Source organism: Lepidochelys olivacea (assembly GCF_965140295.1).
Source record: "Lepidochelys olivacea isolate rLepOli2 genome assembly, chromosome: 5".
Taxonomy (NCBI): Eukaryota; Metazoa; Chordata; order Testudines; family Cheloniidae; genus Lepidochelys; species Lepidochelys olivacea.
This window is the reverse complement of record NC_140415.1, coordinates 1,956,171-1,975,086: the sequence shown is the minus strand read 5'-3', so window position 1 is coordinate 1,975,086 and position 18,916 is coordinate 1,956,171. Positions and strand designations below refer to the sequence as shown.

The window sequence follows — 18,916 nt, the reverse complement described above, 5'->3', positions numbered from 1 at the left end:
CAGGTGCACAGTGGCCCGCCCGGCCCTGTGCGGCCAGCGCGCCCCTTCCCATCGGGGGCTGGCCCAGGCCACACCACACAGCCCCCCTGCCCAACATCCCCCCGACACCCTATGGCCAGAGCCCCCCCCAGACCCCCTGCAAATACACAGTGCCCTGCACAACACCACCCCTGCCCAGTGCCCTCCTGCCCACAGCCCCACCACAACTGCCCAGCATCCTCCACAGAACCCCCACTCCCTCGTGCCCCAACACACACATCTTCCCCGCCCGCTCCCAGCCCAGCACCCGCCCCCCAGGTCTCCCGGAGACCGACTCCCTGCCTCCCGGCCGCACTCACTGGCCCTGCTGGGAGGCGACTGTGTCTGCTGGGCTGAGCTGGCACACCAGCCAGGGCTGGTCCCAGAGCTGGGAATTGTTCCGGCCCCTCAGAAATGGCACAATCATCCAGGCAGGCTCCCTTGGGACCCACTTTACTGGAGGGGCCCAGCCAAGCCCTCACACTGCCCCCCCCCCCAAACTGGCTGAGACTGGCCAGGCTTCTGCCCCAGTCCCAGACAGCTCAGCGCCGGGGAGACAGGCGGGGCCCCACAGGTGGTGGGAAGCGGAGACTGCCCTGAGCCGGAGGTGCCTGGGGTCTGGCTAGGGGGCAGAGAGGAGCAGGGGGGTGGGGCCAGGCCCCTAGGTGCAGTGGTGGCCAGGGAGGCTCCGCGCGCTGCCCCCATCCTGAGGGCCGGCTCCACAGCTCTTATTGGCCAGGAACTGCGGCCAATGGGAGCTAGGGGCCACAGGGACATGCCGGCCACTTCCAGGAGCCGCGTGGAGCCAGGGCAGGCAGGGAGCCTGACTTAGCCCTGTTGTGGCTCCGACTGGGACTTTTAATGGCCCGGTCAGTGGTGATGCACCGCTACAGACTAGGGGCCGAATGGCTAGGCAGCAGTTCTGCGGAAAAGGACCTAGGGGTGACAGTGGACGAGAAGCTGGATATGAGTCAGCAGTGTGCCCTTGTTGCCAAGAAGGCCAATGGCATTTTGGGATGTATAAGTAGGGGCATAGCGAGCAGATTGAGGGACGTGATCGTTCCCCTCTATTCGACATTGGTGAGGCCTCATCTGGAGTACTGTGTCCAGTTTTGGGCCCCACACTACAAGAAGGATGTGGATAAATTGGAGAGAGTCCAGCGAAGGGCAACAAAAATGATTAGGGGACTGGAACACATGAGTTATGAGGAGAGGCTGAGGGAACTGGGATTGTTTAGCCTGCAGAAGAGAAGAATGAGGGGGGATTTGATAGCTGCTTTCAACTACCTGAAAGGGGGTTCCAAAGAGGATGGCTCTCGACTGTTCTCAATGGTAGCAGATGACAGAACGAGGAGTAATGGTCTCAAGTTGCAGTGGGGGAGGTTTAGATTGGATATTAGGAAAAACTTTTTCACTATGAGGGTGGTGAAACACTGGAATGCGTTACCTAGGGAGGTGGTAGAATCTCCTTCCTTAGAGGTTTTTAAGGTCAGGCTTGACAAAGCCCTGGCTGGGATGATTTAACTGGAAATTGGTCCTGCTTCGAGCAGGGGGTTGGACTAGATGACCTTCTGGGGTCCCTTGCAACCCTGATATTCTATGATTCTATGATGATGGAACCGCCAGGGTCCCTTTTCGACATTAGTGACATTTGGCCCTTGACTCCAATGAGAGCAGGATCAGACACGTGCATAGGTGTGAGTCAGGGGAGTGACACTGGTGTAAAACCAGTGTGCAATCATCATCAGGCCCACTAGATATATGAAGATAATACAGACTGGAGAGAGCAGCGAGATTACAGGCTATCCATTACTGCATAGTCCATAGCTGCAAGCATTATGAGACACTCAGCATTAACATCCCCAGCGACCCCAAAAACCTGAAACAATTCAATCTACCCAAAAAAACCCAGAATGAGGCCCCAAGTGAGACATTTTACCCTAAAAAAGGCCAAGATGCAGAGAAGTCCACTAGGGGCTTCCTGATTGTCTGTGGAAGGTACTCTGATGTGAGGGTGATGGGCGGCAAAGTAATATCCTACAATAGCTGGTTCCACACTGCAGCTGGGAAGTCCAAAAAGAGACAAAGCACTCGCGTGAGATCCCTTCTGAGCTACCATCACACTCACTTCAACGGCCCATCGGCTGCTCCATTTGCCTCTCTAGGTCATTTACCGTGTTATATTTCCTCACATTGTGTCCTCCTGGCTCCATCCGTTGTGCCATCCTGAGTTTATTCTGCCTTTTGGAATTGCAATTAACAACAGCCCAGAGCCACCTGGACTTAGCAAGGAACCTTTCAGCTTTCCCTTCACTTCCTCTTGGTAACAGCTACTGCTTCTTATTAAAGTTATTATCATTGTCTTCAAGAACTTTGCTGCCACTTCTTCCCCCCCGCTCCTTGTTTTTCGAAGGCTGGGGACGAGCAGGAGTTAATTTGTTTTCTTATTATCAAAACTGCGGCCTCCGCTTTACTAGTTCACAAAAGGGCGGGAGTAGGGTTACTGGAGGGAAAAGTGAGTATTCCCTGTGATGCTCTGCAGTAGATTCCAGCACAGGCTGGGGTGTGTAAAGGGGACCAGGGAGGTGATTCCCTTTCACACAGTGCTGGCTGCCCCCATCACAGAATTTGGATATTGAAACAACCTACGCTAGGAAGGGTTGTTCCCTCTGTATTCCCTTCCTCCTTTCTCCTCCTCCGTCATCATATTACAACAGCATCCCACTGCCCCACACACCTCAGAGCCCCCTTGTCCTTGTTGCTGTCAGTGCTCCGTACTCTAAGACCTTGTTGATGCAAATGTAACACCGACAGACCCTGGTCGTTGGCAGGCGGGATTGAACCTGGGACCTCTGGAGCTAAATGCGTGAGCCTCTACCGCATGAGCTAAAAGCCGTGTGCCTGTTAGCTAAGGCTGTAAAGCAGACTCATCAATCTCTCTCTCTCTCTCTCTGAGTGGTCTTGGTGCCACGAGACGGGCCAGAACACCACACCAGGAGGTGTGTGGGTTACACAAACACTTAAGCACATGCTTAACTGTACATACATGAGTAGTTCCATTGAACTTGACAGCTTCCAGGGCTTTCTCCTGTCTACCATTAAATGACCCAAGAGATGAGACTGTCTCTCAGGTTACAGGGCTTATATCCAAAATGTTTTTCCTGATATTCATCCCAAATTTTCCTTTTCACAGTTTTATCCAGTTGTGCCTGATTACATGCCCTCACATCACCCAAAGTAATTTCCTTTCTTCCTTGGTGCTATACTTACCCTTCAAATATTTGTAGAGGGTTCTTCCCTGCCTCCTCCCCTCATAATTGTTCTTTAGCAAAGACAAGACTAGAAATGTGAACTGAAATTAGACAAAAACCATCAAAACTATAGGAAAACCTGTTGCAGTGGTAGAATGAGCTGGTCAATTAAGCCAGCTTCCAGGGAGGCAGTGAAGTCAGTCACTAAATCTTTCAACTGCTGATTGATGATTACTTGCTGGAAATGTTCTAGAGATGTTTCACTCCTGCAACAAGCAGCAGCAGCCAGGGAATGGATTAGATGACTTCATGTGGGACCCTACCAACGTTAACCACTTGGTTTCACTCCCCTTCCATCCACTGAACCCCCCACAAGCTATTCTAGACTTTCCAAGCAATTTTGAGCTGAAGATATATTTCTAAAACCAGCTTCAAACATTACTCTGGAGCCTTTACACCACAATAAAGGTATGCATTGACCCAGCCCTGCAGTGTCCTTTCAGACAGATTAATACAGCGATGTACTAGTGCGGCCTGTTTACATGGTCATGTCTCTCTGGGATGATTGCATCAGCATGGCTGTGGTGAGCATGAAATTCAAAGCCGTGGGGATTCCAAAGGCGTCTCTGCTAGGCCGTATGTGATGCTCTACAAGGGTCTCTTGATCTGTCATTGAATTAGCCTGTGAAACCGTTGCTGTGTTTTTTCCCTCCGGGCTCTGTTTTCCTAATTGTCTTTGCTGCGTTTCCGTGAGAAGAACATGTCCTGCTTAAATTTCCCATCCCATCCAGAAGGCCCTGTGCAGAGGGCAGATTTTTCTATTTTTTCATCTTGATGCACATGGATTTATGTGCAAAACTCCCGTTAATGCTAATGAGAGTTCAGTATGTAAATACTGCACTGTACCTGTGCATGGAGATGAGAATAATAGGTCCCTTTGACCCTGGCTTTGGGAGCTAGGAAGATGTGGCTTTTCCCTCAAACACCTTGGGTCTAGAGGACAGAGCATGGTCTAACAGCAAACAAACTCTAGCTGCATGAATGCAAAGGTGGCATGCTACTTTGAGAACTGTCTCAGGCCCTGAACCTGCCTGTACACAGCACTGGCTGAGCTACAGTTACTTGTAGCTGATATTTACTGGACAGGTTATTCGATGCAATTAAAATGAAACCTTTTTTCAGAGTAGCAGCCGTGTTAGTCGGTATTCGCAAAAAGAAAAGGAGGACTTGTGGCACCTTAGAGACGAACCAATTTATTTGAGCATGAGCTTTCGTGAGCTACAGAAAGCTCATGCTCAAATAAATTGGTTAGTCTCTAAGGTGCCACAAGTCCTCCTTTTCAAAATGAAACCTGTTGCTATACATGTAGTGAAGGGTCACCAAGGGAAGCTCCATGGAAGGTAATGGACTAGTGCATACTTATACCAGTGTGAATTTGATGCATAGTCTTTTCCATGCCATTTCAAACTCTTCGGTATTAGCTCCAGTGTCCTGACTCTGGATCAGCCAGTACCTGATGTTTCAGAGCAAAGTCATGTTAACTCTCCCATAATGCACCTGGCCAGTTGTGCCAAGCTGTATGTGATGGGCATTTCTCACTGACCCTTCTGGCAATGATCCTCTGCCATGAAGCAGGGGTTCGCTTGGTCAGGCCAGAGCCTCTTCCAGCGGTTAGACCCCGTCAGTTTCCCCCCTGCAGCCCCCCTCTCGCTCTCAGGAGCTGCAGCGTCCTCTTCGGGACTCAGCCCTCCGGGCAGGTCACTGCTGTGATTTCCTTTTCTGGGGGAGTGTATCAAGGTTCCCACTTTCCAACAGTATCGGGCAGTCTTCTGCCTCACAATGCTGCTCCCACAGGGGAACCTGGGCCCACCTTCTACTCCGGGTCCCGGCTCAGGGACCCTCAACACAGCAGCCAAGGTCTGTTCCCTGCACCTTGCTGCCTTTCCCTGAGCTGCTTCTGTACCTCCTGGCCTTCCCCACTCCTCAGGGCTTGCCACTCTCTTCCCTCCCTCTGCCCAGGGACTAACTTTAGGGAACTCATCTCTGCAGCCTTCAAACACTCCTCCCTCTTCCTAGGGAGTGACTGCAGCCTTTCCCAGCTGCCTCCTCTGTTGCCAGCCTCCTGGCTTTTGTAGAAACCCCTCCTGTCTCTCGCAGGTGAGCATCTATCTGATTAGCTGCCTACAGCTCCCCTGTTTGCAGCCTAATTAGCTGATTGGGGCCCCCTGGCCTAATTCAGTTCTTGCATGGCCAGTGTGGAGAGCACACCCCATCACACGGTCTATTGTGGTCTGGTGCTGATTCCATCTCCACATCTTGAGGGCTTGCAGAGAACTCTCCATGGTGCCTTAGTGTAGCCCTCTGTGTAGGGTTGCAGCAGGGTTTTCACAGTGCACAGATCTCAGGAAGAACTGCATCCTTACTGCTTTAGTCATGCATTGAGTCTCTGCCACCCAAAACTCCCAGATACTTCAGTGTCACAAAGGTACCATTCTCCCTGGACACAGGGCCAGCCCAAGGTGGGTTGTACAGACAGCCTAGGTCTTGTGCTGGCTCTCTGGTTGGGTTGAGTTTCCCTTAGATGTGTGCCAGGGCTAGGCCACAGTGAGGGAGCTTCTGATTTCTCAAAGACCTTGGCCTGTCTTTGATAAGTCCACCTGAGGAGGGTGCCTGTGACCGAAGGCTTAAAGGATCCCTGCATACAGCATGTGTGTTAGATACAGCCATTGTCTTGCACATATCAACAAGAAACTTTAAGAGTGCTTTAATCTCTCTGCGCTCTGACAAGCCTGGCTGTTTTCCTACCCTCAGCTAGTGATTTTCTGTTCACACTGGCATGATTAGCCTTCCACAAGCCCTCCTGAGTATCCCCCAGAGGCTCACGGAGGATGATCGGGGAAATGTGCACTAAATGCAGACACATTTGGGTTTGCTGCTGCTGCAGGTGGTGATTATTTCCTGTGGGTTTCTCGCAGTTCACAGTCAAATAAACACACACAGCCTTGATCTTGACCTCTCTCAACTTCCATTGGCTTCAGGGACCAGTGAGGGCACCCAGCACCCCAGTACAGGCCCTGTCTACCTGAGAGAGCACCTCCTCTTTTGATCAGGTCTCCCCATCGTAGCCGTGAGGGTGCTGGTGAGTGTGGGAGACACAACTTCCCTGGGAACTGGCCCTCAGCTCACTCGCTGCGGCAGAATGACCCGGGGCCTCCCTGGGCTCAGAACTAAATGCAAAACTCTGCTCCGCCAGAGCACGTTTTGAACACCCACTCCCGCAGAGACATGACTATCAGCAAAGGGAAGGGCCAGAAACTGACCCTACTCTCTTTTCTACGGGCTGGCAAAAGAGAGAGAGATGTTTCTATTTTAAAACCTGGGGGGGTATCGGTTATGATGGCGACAGGGCCATGTAGCTACCTAGGCAGATAGGACAAAGGGAAATGGAAGGAGGTCACCACTTTCCTGTTGGAAGCATGATTGTGTTGTGGATTTCCTGGCAATGCCATTGGATGATTAATGGTGGTTACAGGGTGAAGTCTCGCTGAGCGAAGGGCTCCGTGGAAGGCAGGGAGCTTACAGAAGGGAGTCCCTGGGTAGTTAGGTTCAGGAAGGCTGTGCCCAGTACAGAGGGTTGGCATGGAAGAAGCACAAAGAAGAGTGGCAGGAGGAGGTGACTAAGAGAGGTGGGGTAGGGACGGTCTGAGCACTGAGATGGGGCCAGGGCTCTGCTGTTCAGCTGAGCAACTTCTGCCAATGAAGAGATGGTGAGCACCGCTCTGTGATGTGATGAGGATGCAGACACTGCTGCACTCATTGCAATAAATACAGCTAGTGTTACAAGCCATGGGCCTAGATCCAGGCTCTGGAAGGATGCTAGACCCCCAAACTGCTGAGCTAGGGTGTGCACAGCCCAACTCTAGATCTTCAATTCCCATCACTAATGTTCCTCTCTTGCCCAAGACTACAGTGTATATTACACATACTCGTGCCAACGAGATGATGTTGCACAATTTATTATGGATTGAAATAGCCAAGTTCGGGGGAGGGGAAGGTGCAGGAGGGATGTGAGTTACAGATTGGGACCAAATCCATGGGGCCGGATGCGTTGCATCCGAGAGTGCTAAAGGAATCATAGAATCATAGAATATCAGGGTTGGAAGGGACCTCAGGAGGTCATCTAGTCCAACCCCCTGCTCAAAGCAGGACCAATCCCCAATTAAATCATCCCAGCCAGGGCTTTGTCAAGCCTGACCTTAAAAACTTCTAAGGAAGGAGATTCTACCACCTCCCTAGGTAACGCATTCCAGTGTTTCACCACCCTCCTAGTGAAAAAGTTTTTCCTAATATCCAACCAAAACCTCCCCCACTGCAACTTGAGACCATTACTCCTTTCCTGTCCTCTTCTACCACTGAGAATAGTCTAGAACCATCCTGTCTGGAACCACTTCTCAGGTAGTTGAAAGCAGCTATCAAATCCCCCCTCATTCTTCTCTTCTGCAGACTAAACAATCCCAGTTCCCTCAGCCTCTCCTCATAAGTCATGTGTTCTAGACCCCTAATCATTTTTGTTGCCCTTCGCTGGACTCTCTCCAATTTATCCACATCCTTCTTGTAGTGTGGGGCCCAAAACTGAACACAGTACTCCAGATGAGGCCTCACCAATGTCGATAGAGGGGGACGATCACGTCCCTCGATCTGCTCACTATGCCCCTACTTATACATCCCAAAATGCCATTGGCCTTCTTGGCAACAAGGGCACACTGCTGACTCATATCCAGCTTCTCGTCCACTGTCACCCCTAGGTCCTTTTCCGCAGAACTGCTGCCTAGCCATTCGGTCCCTAGTCTGTAGCTGTGCATTGGGTCCTTCCATCCTAGGTGCAGGACCCTGCACTTATCCTTATTGAACCTCATCAGATTTCTTTTGGCCCAATCCTCCAATTTGTCTAGGTCCCTCTGTATCCTATCCCTGCCCTCCAGTCACTTTCCTTGACTTTCTTCTTGTTGCCAACATACCTGAAAAAACCCTTCTTGTTACTCTTGACATCTCTCGCTAGCTGCAGCTCCAGGTGCGATTTGGCCCTCCTGATTTCATTCCTACATGCCCGAGCAATATTTTTATACTCTTCCCTTGTCATATGTCCAACCTTCCACTTCTTGTAAGCTTCTTTTTTATGTTTAAGATCCGCTAGGATTTCACCGTTAAGCCAAGCTGGTCGCCTGCCATATTTACTATTCTTTCGCCACATCGGGATGGTTTGTCCCTGTAAGCTCAACAGGGATTCCTTGAAATACAGCCAGCTCTCCTGGACTCCTTTCCCCTTCATGTTAGTCCCCCAGGGGATCCTACCCATCCGTTCCCTGAGGGAGTCGAAGTCTGCTTTCCTGAAGTCCAGGGTCCGTATCCTGCTGCTTACCTTTCTTCCCTGTGTCAGGATCCTGAACTCAACCAACTCATGGTCCCTGCCTCCCAGATTCCCATCCACTTTTGAAGAAATAAAGAAGAAATTGAAGAAATAAAAATTAAAAAATGGAATCCAAAGCAAGTAATGTGGATTCCAGTGTGACTGAAAAGCTGGGGAGCAAGCCAGCCCATGTGATCTATGAGGACTAGGGACCAAGTGGCTAAACGGCAGTTCTGCAGAAAAGGACTAGGGGTTACAGTGGACGAGAAGCTGGATATGAGTCAACAGTGTGCCCTTGTTGTAAAGAAGGCTAACAGCATTTTGGGTGGTATAAGTCAGAGCATTGCCAGCAAATTGAGGGACGAGATCATTCCCCTCTATTCGGCATTGGTGAGGCCTCTTCTGGAGTACTGTGTCCAGTTTTGGGCCCCACACTACAAGAAGGATGTGGAAAAATTGGAAAGAGTCCAGCAGAGGGCAACAAAAATGATTAGGGGACTGGAACATGAGACTTATGAGGAGTGGCTGAGGGAACTGGGATTGTTTAGTCTGCAGAAGAGAAGAATGAGGGGGGATTTGATAGCTGCTTTCAACTACCTGAAAGGGGGTTCCAAAGAGGATGGATCTAGACTGTTCCAAGTGGTAGCAGATGACAGAATGAGGAGCAAGGAGGGTTGTGAAGCACTGGAATGGGTTCCCTAGGGAGGTGGTAGAATCTCCATCCTTAGAGGTTTTTAAGGCCAAGCTTGACAAAGCCCTGGCTGGGATGATTTAGTGGGGGATTGGTCCTGCTTTGAGCAAGGGGTTGGACTAGATGACCTCCTGAGGTCCCTTCCAACCCTGATATTCTATGATTCTAGAAGAAGCATGGTCCAAGCCACAAAGGTGAAATCAGTTTGGGGACAGACTTGCAACAGGGATGGAAGTAACAAACCTGACAAGGGGGTGTAAAGCAGCAGCAAAGAGAGAGTGGGAGACTCATATAATGAAACGTCATCAGCTAATATGGGAATATTAAAAAAAAAAAATCTGTGCCCAAGGAGAGAGGGAACCTGTAAGGCAAAGGGAGAGCAGGAGGTCCATTAAATATGGAGAGGAACCAAAATCTGGTGGACTTGGGAATGGCTGAAGTAGCCCTTATTAATTTAAGGAGAATGAGACCCTTGAGAGAGCGAATGTTGCAGCTGAGCTGGCAGAAGCAGGAGAAATGCCCTGTACTGGGAAGGGGAGAGCATTCCTGGCAAAAACGAAACAGTTGTCAGCAGGAAATCCTGTGTGAGAATGATCTGACTCCCAAGGAGAGCCGTCCTGCCTGCTGTTTCCTAGATTAGCTGTTCATATTAATTCTCTGCATTGTAGTATGTGGGGAAAAGATTGAATGGAAGCTGCCCCTCCTGCCCCGCCCCTCATGGCCCTTCTGAAAATAGATGTATCCTAGGAGACTAACCTTGGGATCAGCAGTGATAGGCCATGTGCTTCAGAGGCTGCTTGCCGGGGTGGAGAGGTACTCTGCATGTCCTTTCTGCACCCTGTCGCCGGTGGAATGGCCCCAGTTCTGCTGCACGCAGGGTTGCTCTTCCTTTGACTGGAAGATTTGGACCTAATAAACAAACACCAATTTCATTGCTAGGCTCTTCCAGGAGCAACCCCGACCACTCTTGTGGACTTGGCCGAAGAATCCTTTGCTTTCGTATTGCTATTACTAATCAGTTAATTCACGGATGCATTTCCTTCTTGATTAGTAGTCCAGCCCCACCCACAGCAAGTGAGATCCTGTCCACACACAGAGAAGTCATCATAGCTCCTTCCCCAAAGAAAGCCCAGTGTAAGGGGACAGACAGACAAATGGGATGCGGGAGGAGGAGAAGTAACAACATATATAGGCTTTTAATTTTAAATAAATGAGCTTCTCCACAATGCTCCCCATACCCGGCCATTCTGAGCTGGCTCGTTTCTTGCAGGCATTCGGTAGAATTGGACTTGAGGAGAGGGCAGTGGCTTCCCAGATGCATTCAGCGAATGCCTTTCATGTTTAAGGGGCAGCATGGCAGGAAGCACGAAGGTGCCTGTGGGAGACAAGGATACATGGAGGTCAAGGCTTGCATCAGTGGTGGAGATGGGAGACAGTGGTGAAGTGATGGGAGACAGGCAGATAGGGGCTGCATTGTGAAGGGTTCTGGAAGTGAAGACAAGAAACTTGAACTTGATCCCTTGGAGGAGGGGGACCCAGGGGGACAGTCAGAGGGTCGTGGAGGTGGTTGGAGTGACTGGCCAGGAAGATGAGCTTGACAGCTGCACTCCATATGTAGAAGGCAATGTGGGTATCATGGAGACCAGAGGAGGAATTGGAATAAGATTTTATAAAGAATATAAGCCCCCATGCTTTGTGACAGAAGCCAGCCACTAGCAGCCTTGGAGCTAGGAGGAAACCCTGTAGTTCGGTTATGACGTAGTCTGTGTGGTTTCTTGCACCTTCCTCTGTAGCATCTGCTGCCGGCAACTGTTGGAGACAGGAGACTGGATGAGAAGGACCCCGGTCTAATTCTGGTATGGCAGCTCCTCTGTGCCTAAAGAGAGCTAACTGAATTTGGAATAAAAGCAGAGAAGGGCTCTCTGGTGCTCAGAAATGGATCCACTCACAAGTTCCTCCTTTTGCTTCCCCCTTTTCAAAGTGTTTTCTTTTTCTCTGCCTTTTCGTTTCCCTTTCTAAAACCCTCCACACTACTATGGAATGAGTAGCAGTGTCCCCTGGAATCCAGGCTGGACACTCCTGTGCTGGGTGCTTTGCCTTCCTGCGCGAGCGTTTCACAGCTTGGTGTGACTGGCATTTTTATTTTTATTTTTTATTTGTTTAAAGGAGCAAATCCACTTTCCCTATCTACAGGAAACAGGAGGGGGGAAAAGACAGAAGAATTTGGCAAGTAGCCAAGGCCAGTCAGTGAAGTCAGTAGTAAGGAATTAAGAGTAAATTTAGTCACCAGTTCATCACAGAGGAAACCGGGTCTGCAGTGGATTTTAACGTCTGAGACAACCCTATAGTGGCTTGTTTCCCAGTTTAGAACAACTTTGCTTTCCTAGATGCACATCCTGAGTGTGCAATAACCAGAGGAGTTTAAGTTGATCTAGGGAGGGGATAAAGCAGCATATAAATGAGAAGAGAGGAGTTTATTCGAGTGCTATGGAGGGCAGTAACTGTTGCTGTGACTTTTAAAAGTCTTCAAGGGTAAGATTTAATGCTCTCTTTTGTCTTGTTTGTTTTTCTGTCAGCTTCAGTTGTAGAAAGTTTGCATTTTTAGACATGGAAGCTTTGTAAAATCTGACCAAAATGTGTTGGTTTTGGGGGGAGTTTATGACTAAATTGTAGAATTGCTGGGTGGAGCGAGCTGAACTCTGCATGATTTTAAACACAGACTATTCGGGGAAACTCGGCTATTGTTTGAATTGTTTCACAGTGAGGAAAGTGCAGTTTGCTTTTCTTTCTGCAAAAATCTCTCCCCACAGCTGTTAAAAAGTAACATGAAAACCATCACTAGCTTGTTCAAATGTGTCCAGTGCAGATCAGTACTGCTTTCCATATGTGTCAGTTTAGGCAGTATTTTATATGAAAACAGATAGCTGATATTGGGTCATTACTTCAACCCATGACAGATAACTGGCTGTATCTCTTTCCCAGTAATTATCTTGGCACATTGTAGGGCTCTAGGTCTTTTCATATGGACACAGTTTTATGAGTTTCCTTGGTACAGCATGACATTTTGATTTAAAAAAAAAAATAGAACGATGCAAAATGAACATGGTACACATTCAATGGATTAAAAATGGCTAACTGACAGGTCTCAAAATATAATTATAAATGGGGAATCATCATTGAATGGGTGCGTTTCTAGTGGTCTCCCTCAGGTATCGGTTCTTGGCCTTGTGCTATTTAACATTTTATCAAAAACTTGGAATAAAACTTACAATTATTACTGGTAAAGATTGCAAATGAGACAAAGATTGGGGGAATGGTGAGTAATGAGGACAGGTCACTGATACAGAGCGATCTGGATCACTAGGTAAGCTGAGCGCAAGCAAACAATATGCATTTTAATACTGCCAAAGGTAAAGTTACACATTAGCAACAAAGAAAGCAGCCCATACTTATGGGATGGGGGACTCTGTCCTGGGAAACAGGGACTCTAAAAAGATTTGGGGGTCTTGGTGGACAATCGGCTGAACATGAGCTCCCAGGGCAACACTGTGGCCAAAAGGGCTAATGCCATCCTTGGATGTGTAAACAGAGGAATGTTGTCTGGGAGTAGAGATGTTACGTTACCTTGTATTTGGCACTGGTGCAACCGCTGCTGGAAGACTGTGTCTAGGTCCAGTGTCCACCATTCAAGAAGGAGGTTGATAAATTTGAGAGGGTTCAGAGAAGAGCCACGAGACTGAATAAAGGATTAGAAAACCTGCCTTACAGTGGTAGACTCAAGGAGCTCAGTCTATGTAGCTTAACAAAGAGAAGGTTAACGGGTGACTTGATAAGTCAATAAGTACTTACACAGGGAACAGAAATTTGATAAAGGGCACTTCAGTCTAGCAGAGGAAGGTCTAACATAATCCAATGACTAGAAGCTGAAGCTAGACAAATTCAGAGTGGAAATAAGGTGCAAATTTTTAACAGTGGGGGTCATTAACCAGAAGAACCATCTCTCAAGGATTGTGGTGAATTCTCCATCACTAACCATTTTAAAATCTAGATAGAATGTTTTTCTAAAAGGTCTGCTCTAGTTCCAACAGAAATTAATTGAGGGCAGTCATATGGGCTTGTGTTACACAGGAAGTCAGACTAGTCCTATGGCCTGTGCTATGCAGGAGGTCAGACTAGAAAGATGATCACAAAAACTCCAAGGCCAGAAGGGACCAGTGAAAACCATCAGCTTTGAAGAGCTCTTCAAAATGTAATCACTGAAGGGCTGGCTCATCTCAGAGCCTCAGCAGCGCTGTCTGGCTGCCCTATATTTGATTCAAAGGAAAACTTGGGCTTCTAGGAAATATTTCAACTTGCCAGTTGGTGCTACTAGAGTACAGGCTGGGTCACTACTTCCAGCATGAGTCCTATTTGCAGAATTCATCACCTAGGTTTCCTAGAACTTGTTCCAGGCTGAAACCAGTCAAACCCAGCCTCACCCCAAGGCAGCAAGGGAGGTCCAGTGGTTGGGTCGCTAGCCTGAGGCTCAGAAGGCCTGGGTTTAATTCTCTGTTTTGCCACAAACGTCCTGCGTGACCGTAGGCAAGTCACTTCGTCTCTTGGTGCCTTAGGTCCCCATCTGCGAAATGGTGAGAACAACCCTGCCCTACCTCCAGGACATTCTGTGAGGATATGCACATTAAAGGCTGTGAGGTGCTCAACACTACAATGATGGGGACTAGATTGTGACTAGTTTTTAATTTTGTTTGAAGACCAAAATTTTCCAATTTCAGTGCCAGAGAGAGAGAGAACTGAATCCGCCTTTACCTCTGGGCACCAGTATTTGAACAATTTGGCTGAACTCTTTAGTACTGCAAAGGGAAGGCTTTACAAGCATTTACTAAAGTGGCACCATTACAAAGTCACCACTGCCCACCATTACCCGAGAGTGGTGTCTAGACAGCACAGGCTTCTTCTCTCCTCAACACAGAAAAAAGTGCAGTGTCTTGGAGACCACCGTGTGTGTGTCACCTGTTGTCTTTTTAGTTGCAGCAACCATAGGAGAGTATTGTGTCCACTTAACAGGTGGGTAAACTAATTTGGAAAGAATAAAAAAAATGAGTTGGGAAACTTGCCTATCCTATTTCACTCCAAAAATTTCTTGCAAAATCTCAACAATCCTTCCGACCCCTGCTGATAGTGATGGAAGGTCCAAGCTCAGGGCCTCTTCTCATGGTGCATAGCATTACTTCACTCAGATCAGTTGGCTGGCATATCCCACCAGCTGCCTAAACTTGCTCTGGGTCCTCTAAATATTTATTCAGGGGACACCATCACAGGGTCTAATAACATCAGCCACACTATCAGAGGCTCGTTCACCTGCACATCCACCAATGTGATATATGCCATCATGTGCCAGCAATGCCCCTCTGCCATGTACATTGGTCAAACTGGACAGTCTCTACGTAAAAGAATAAATGGACACAAATCAGATGTCAAGAATTATAACATTCATAAACCAGTCGGAGAACACTTCAATCTCTCTGGTCACGCAATCACAGACATGAAGGTCGCTATCTTAAAACAAAAAAACTTCAAATCCAGACTCCAGCGAGAAACTGCTGAATTGGAATTTATTTGCAAATTGGATACTATTAATTTAGGCTTAAATAGAGACTGGGAGTGGCTAAGTCATTATGCAAGGTAGCCTGTTTCCTCTTGTTTTTTCCTACCCCCCTCCTCCCCCAGATGTTCTGGTTTAACTTGGATTTAAACTTGAAGAGTGGTCAGTTTGGATGAGCTATTACCAGCAGGAGAGTGAGTTTGTGTGTGTATGGGGGTGGGGGGGATGTGAGAGAACCTGGATTTGTGCAGGAAATAGCCCAACTTGATTGTCATGCACATTGTGTAAAGAGTTGTCACTTTGGATGGGCTATCACCAGCAGGAGAGTGAATTTGTGTGGGCGGGTGGAGGGTGAGAAAACCTGGATTTGTGCTGGAAATGGCCCACCTGATAATCACTTTAGATAAGCTATTACCAGCAGGACAGTGGGGTGGGAGGAGGTATTGTTTCATATTCTCTGTGTATATATAAAGTCTGCTGCAGTTTCCACGATACGCATCTGATGAAGTGAGCTCACGAAAGCTTATGCTCTAATAAATTGGTTAGTCTCTAAGGTGCCACAAGTACTCCTTTTCTTTTTGCGAATACAGACTAACACGGCTGTTACTCTGAAACCTAAATATTTATTGGTTAGCTATTTAGTATTTTAATGGAAGGATATTTTTGTTCTGAAGTTTGTGAAGGTTTATAGTTTCTTCATCAGAGGCAAATAAAACCATCCGATTACATGTCCCATTCACTGACTAAACTGCTGTGGAGAGTTGTCATGTGCACAAATGGCATGTGCTCTGTGTTTCAAATATCACATGGATGTTTACATTGTGAGGCGCTGGCCAAGACACTGACCACACCCTCCATCCTGGACATTTGCCCTCTGATCATGAGAGTAGTGCAAAGTCTCCAGAGCTAATTGGACTCATTGCCACTTTTGATATGCAGAGAGCAGAAGTGCCTTCTTCACATCCAGTTTGCAGGAGACTCTGCCCTTCCTGATCTGGAGGATGGTGTAGATTGCACTCTCAGCAAATTTGCGGATGATACTAAACTGGGAGGAGTAGTAGATACGCTGGAGGGCAGGGATAGGATACAGAGGGACCTAGACAAATTGGAGGATTGGGCCAAAAGAAATCTGATGAGGTTCAATAAGGATAAGTGCAGGGTCCTGCACTTAGGATGGAAGAATCCAATGCACAGCTACAGACTAGGGGCTGAATGGCTAGGCAGCAGTTCTGCGGAAAAGGACCTAGGGGTGACAGTGGACGAGAAGCTGGATATGAGTCAGCAGTGTGCCCTTGTTGCCAAGAAGGCCAATGGCATTTTGGGATGTATAAATAGGGGCATAGCGAGCAGATCGAGGGACGTGATCGTTCCCCTCTATTCGACATTGGTGAGGCCTCATCTGGAGTACTGTGTCCAGTTTTGGGCCCCACACCACAAGAAGGATGTGGATAAATTGGAGAGAGTCCAGCGAAGAGCAAAAAAAATGATTAGGGGTCTGGAACACATGAGTTATGAGGAGAGTCTGAGGGAGCTGGGATTGTTTAGCCTGCAGAAGAGAAGAATGAGGGGGGATTTGATAGCTGTTTTCAACTACCTGAAAGGGGGTTCCAAAGAGGATGGCTCTAGACTGTTCTCAATGGTAGCAGATGACAGAATGAGGAGTAATGGTCTCAAGTTGCAGTGGGGGAGGTTTAGATTGGATATTAGGAAAAACTTTTTCACTAGGAGGGTGGCGAAACACTGGAATGCGTTACCTAGGGAGGTGGTAGAATCTCCTTCGTTAGAGGTTTTTAAGGTCAGGCTTGACAAAGCCCTGGCTGGGATGATTTAACTGGGAATTGGTCCTGCTTTGAGCAGGGGGTTGGACTAGATGACCTTCTGGGGTCCCTTCCAACCCTGATATTCTATGATTCTATGATTCCTGAACAAGGAACTAGCCCTGGTGAGCCATGCCTTTAGATTAGACTGTTGTATCTCACTGTAACCAGGGCTGAAGATAAAAGGCAACTCTGGCTAATGCAGCACACAGCAGCTTGCCTCTTAAGCAGCAAAGAACACCGAGAGTACATTTACTCCTGAAACAGTCTAGATCACCGTTTCTCAAATGCAAGGTTTTCTTGCATCCACAGCCTACTGGGCAGTGATGGGGGGGGGGATCGATGGGGGGGATCGATAGGCGGGGAGAGCAAAGCAGTGGCCCTTCCCCTGGGGTTGCCAGCAGGGGGTTGGGCCCTCTCCCCCTCTGGAGCCACAAACGCCAGAAGAGCAGGCAGCCACCTTCCCAGGGTGGTGGGCTTCTGGCTTCAGCCCTGGGGCGATGGGTGGCAGGCTCTGGCTATGGGGTTTTGGGCTCTGACCGCAGGGCTTTGGGTTTTGGCCCCAGGTTCGCCACCCTCCCTCCCATGCCAATACTCCTGGCTCCCACTGCCTCCCTACCCACCTCTCCATCCAGAGCTTAATTTTTCCCCCAGCTTGCCGGGGCTGAGTAAGTCTGCTGTGAAAAGCGATATTTGTGTGTTTGTTAATATCACTTTTCACTGCCTCCCAGCTAGCTAACAAGTCTGCTGTGACAAGTGATATTAACAAACATATAAATATCAGTTTTCACCGCAGCAGACCTACTAGCTAGCAAGTCTAAAAATAAAGCAACCAAAAAAGCAAAAGAAACAACAACAAAGACAAAGCACCTTCTTTTGTTTTGTTCTGTTTAGATCCAGTAAAGAATTGAGACAACTGTACATTATTTTTATTATTGAGTCTACAAAAAAACCCAAACCTCTATATAGATAAATTACAATGATTTGGACGTGGCTATGTGCATATTTATTGGTTTTTCCTAAAGTTAATTAAGTATTTTAGGAAAAATTGTCAGAGCGACCACCAGTAAGAGTTGGTGGCCGCACTCTGAGACCACCAAAAATTTTCTCGTGAGAACCCCTGGGCTAGATCCTGGCTCTTATCTTTAAGACTTTCAAAGGCTTGGACCTGGTTTACAGACACTCCCTCTCCCACCAAGGCAGCTGCTCTCATGGTTGCTGAAACAATATCCACAGCGAGACTCGCAGAGGCAGTGTCAAGTCTTTGACTGTGGACTCCTCTTTTTGGGGGGAGCTGAATGAATCCTAGTTAGACTGTGTGCAGAACACAATGCTAAAGCCTCTTTGCAGTAACAGGAGAAGAGTTAATCCGCTATTAAACAAAAACCACCACCACCACCCCTCGGGATGCAGACTCTGGTAAATCAGTGACTGAGCTTGGTATGGTGGGCAACAGAGCATCCCAATTCTGTGTGTGATGCCAATGCTGTATGGGAGTTGGGAGGATGGATGAAGTGTTAGCTGCTGTGGGGTTTTTTTTTTTTACATCCCAGGCTTAATGAGTTACAGCTACTCAGGAGCAACTTTGCATTAGCATTTTGGGCAGAGAGGATCTGCACAAGAAGGTTTGGATCCAGATCAAAGCTTCTCCAGGGATCTGGGGTTTTTGTTTGTGTTTATCTCTAATTCCAGGAGGGGAGAGGAGACCAAATTAATTCCCTGCACAACCGCAGTGAAGCTACACCAGGGAGGCATTTGGGCCAATATATACCCTTTATTTAGTTCTTAGAACAGGGAGAAAATATATACAATCTGATGTTCCTGTCCCCTCAGGTGTCTTCACTGCGGATGACTGACTGGTCGTAGAATTAATCTCAAATGAGAACTGGATTCTCCCTGTTAAAGTTACACATACACACACACTGCGGCCCTTGTTGCTTAAGTGGGAGAAGGGTCAGGGTCTTTCGCATGGAATTCATTTCTGGAGGTTGTTTCAGCCAGATGTTTGTATTTTCTTCTTTAACAGTTTGTGTTATGAATATAACATTATTTCTTGTATTAAATACTGTACTGGTTAGATTTCTCTGCACCACACAGAGCTGTATGGAAAACATGAGCCAGGGCTGGATG

The 18,916-nt window shown here is 48.0% G+C and overlaps 1 protein-coding gene across 3 annotated transcripts in view; it reads left to right on the top strand.

The window, feature by feature from the left end:
- The window catches only part of LOC311520963 (phospholipid-transporting ATPase ID-like), a 155,216-nt gene that overhangs the window by 987 nt on the left and 135,313 nt on the right, over nucleotides 1–18,916 (top strand). Inside the window, exon 1 of one of the 3 annotated variants that reach the window (XM_084628992.1) lies at nucleotides 11,205–11,223. The exons of 1 other annotated variant lie outside the window; for it this stretch is intronic. The gene's annotated coding sequence lies outside the window, so the exon portion shown is untranslated. Of the gene's footprint in view, nucleotides 1–11,204; nucleotides 11,224–11,645; nucleotides 11,900–18,916 lie in introns of those variants that run through there. One more of the 3 variants, XM_084628990.1, reaches the window with a different exon arrangement.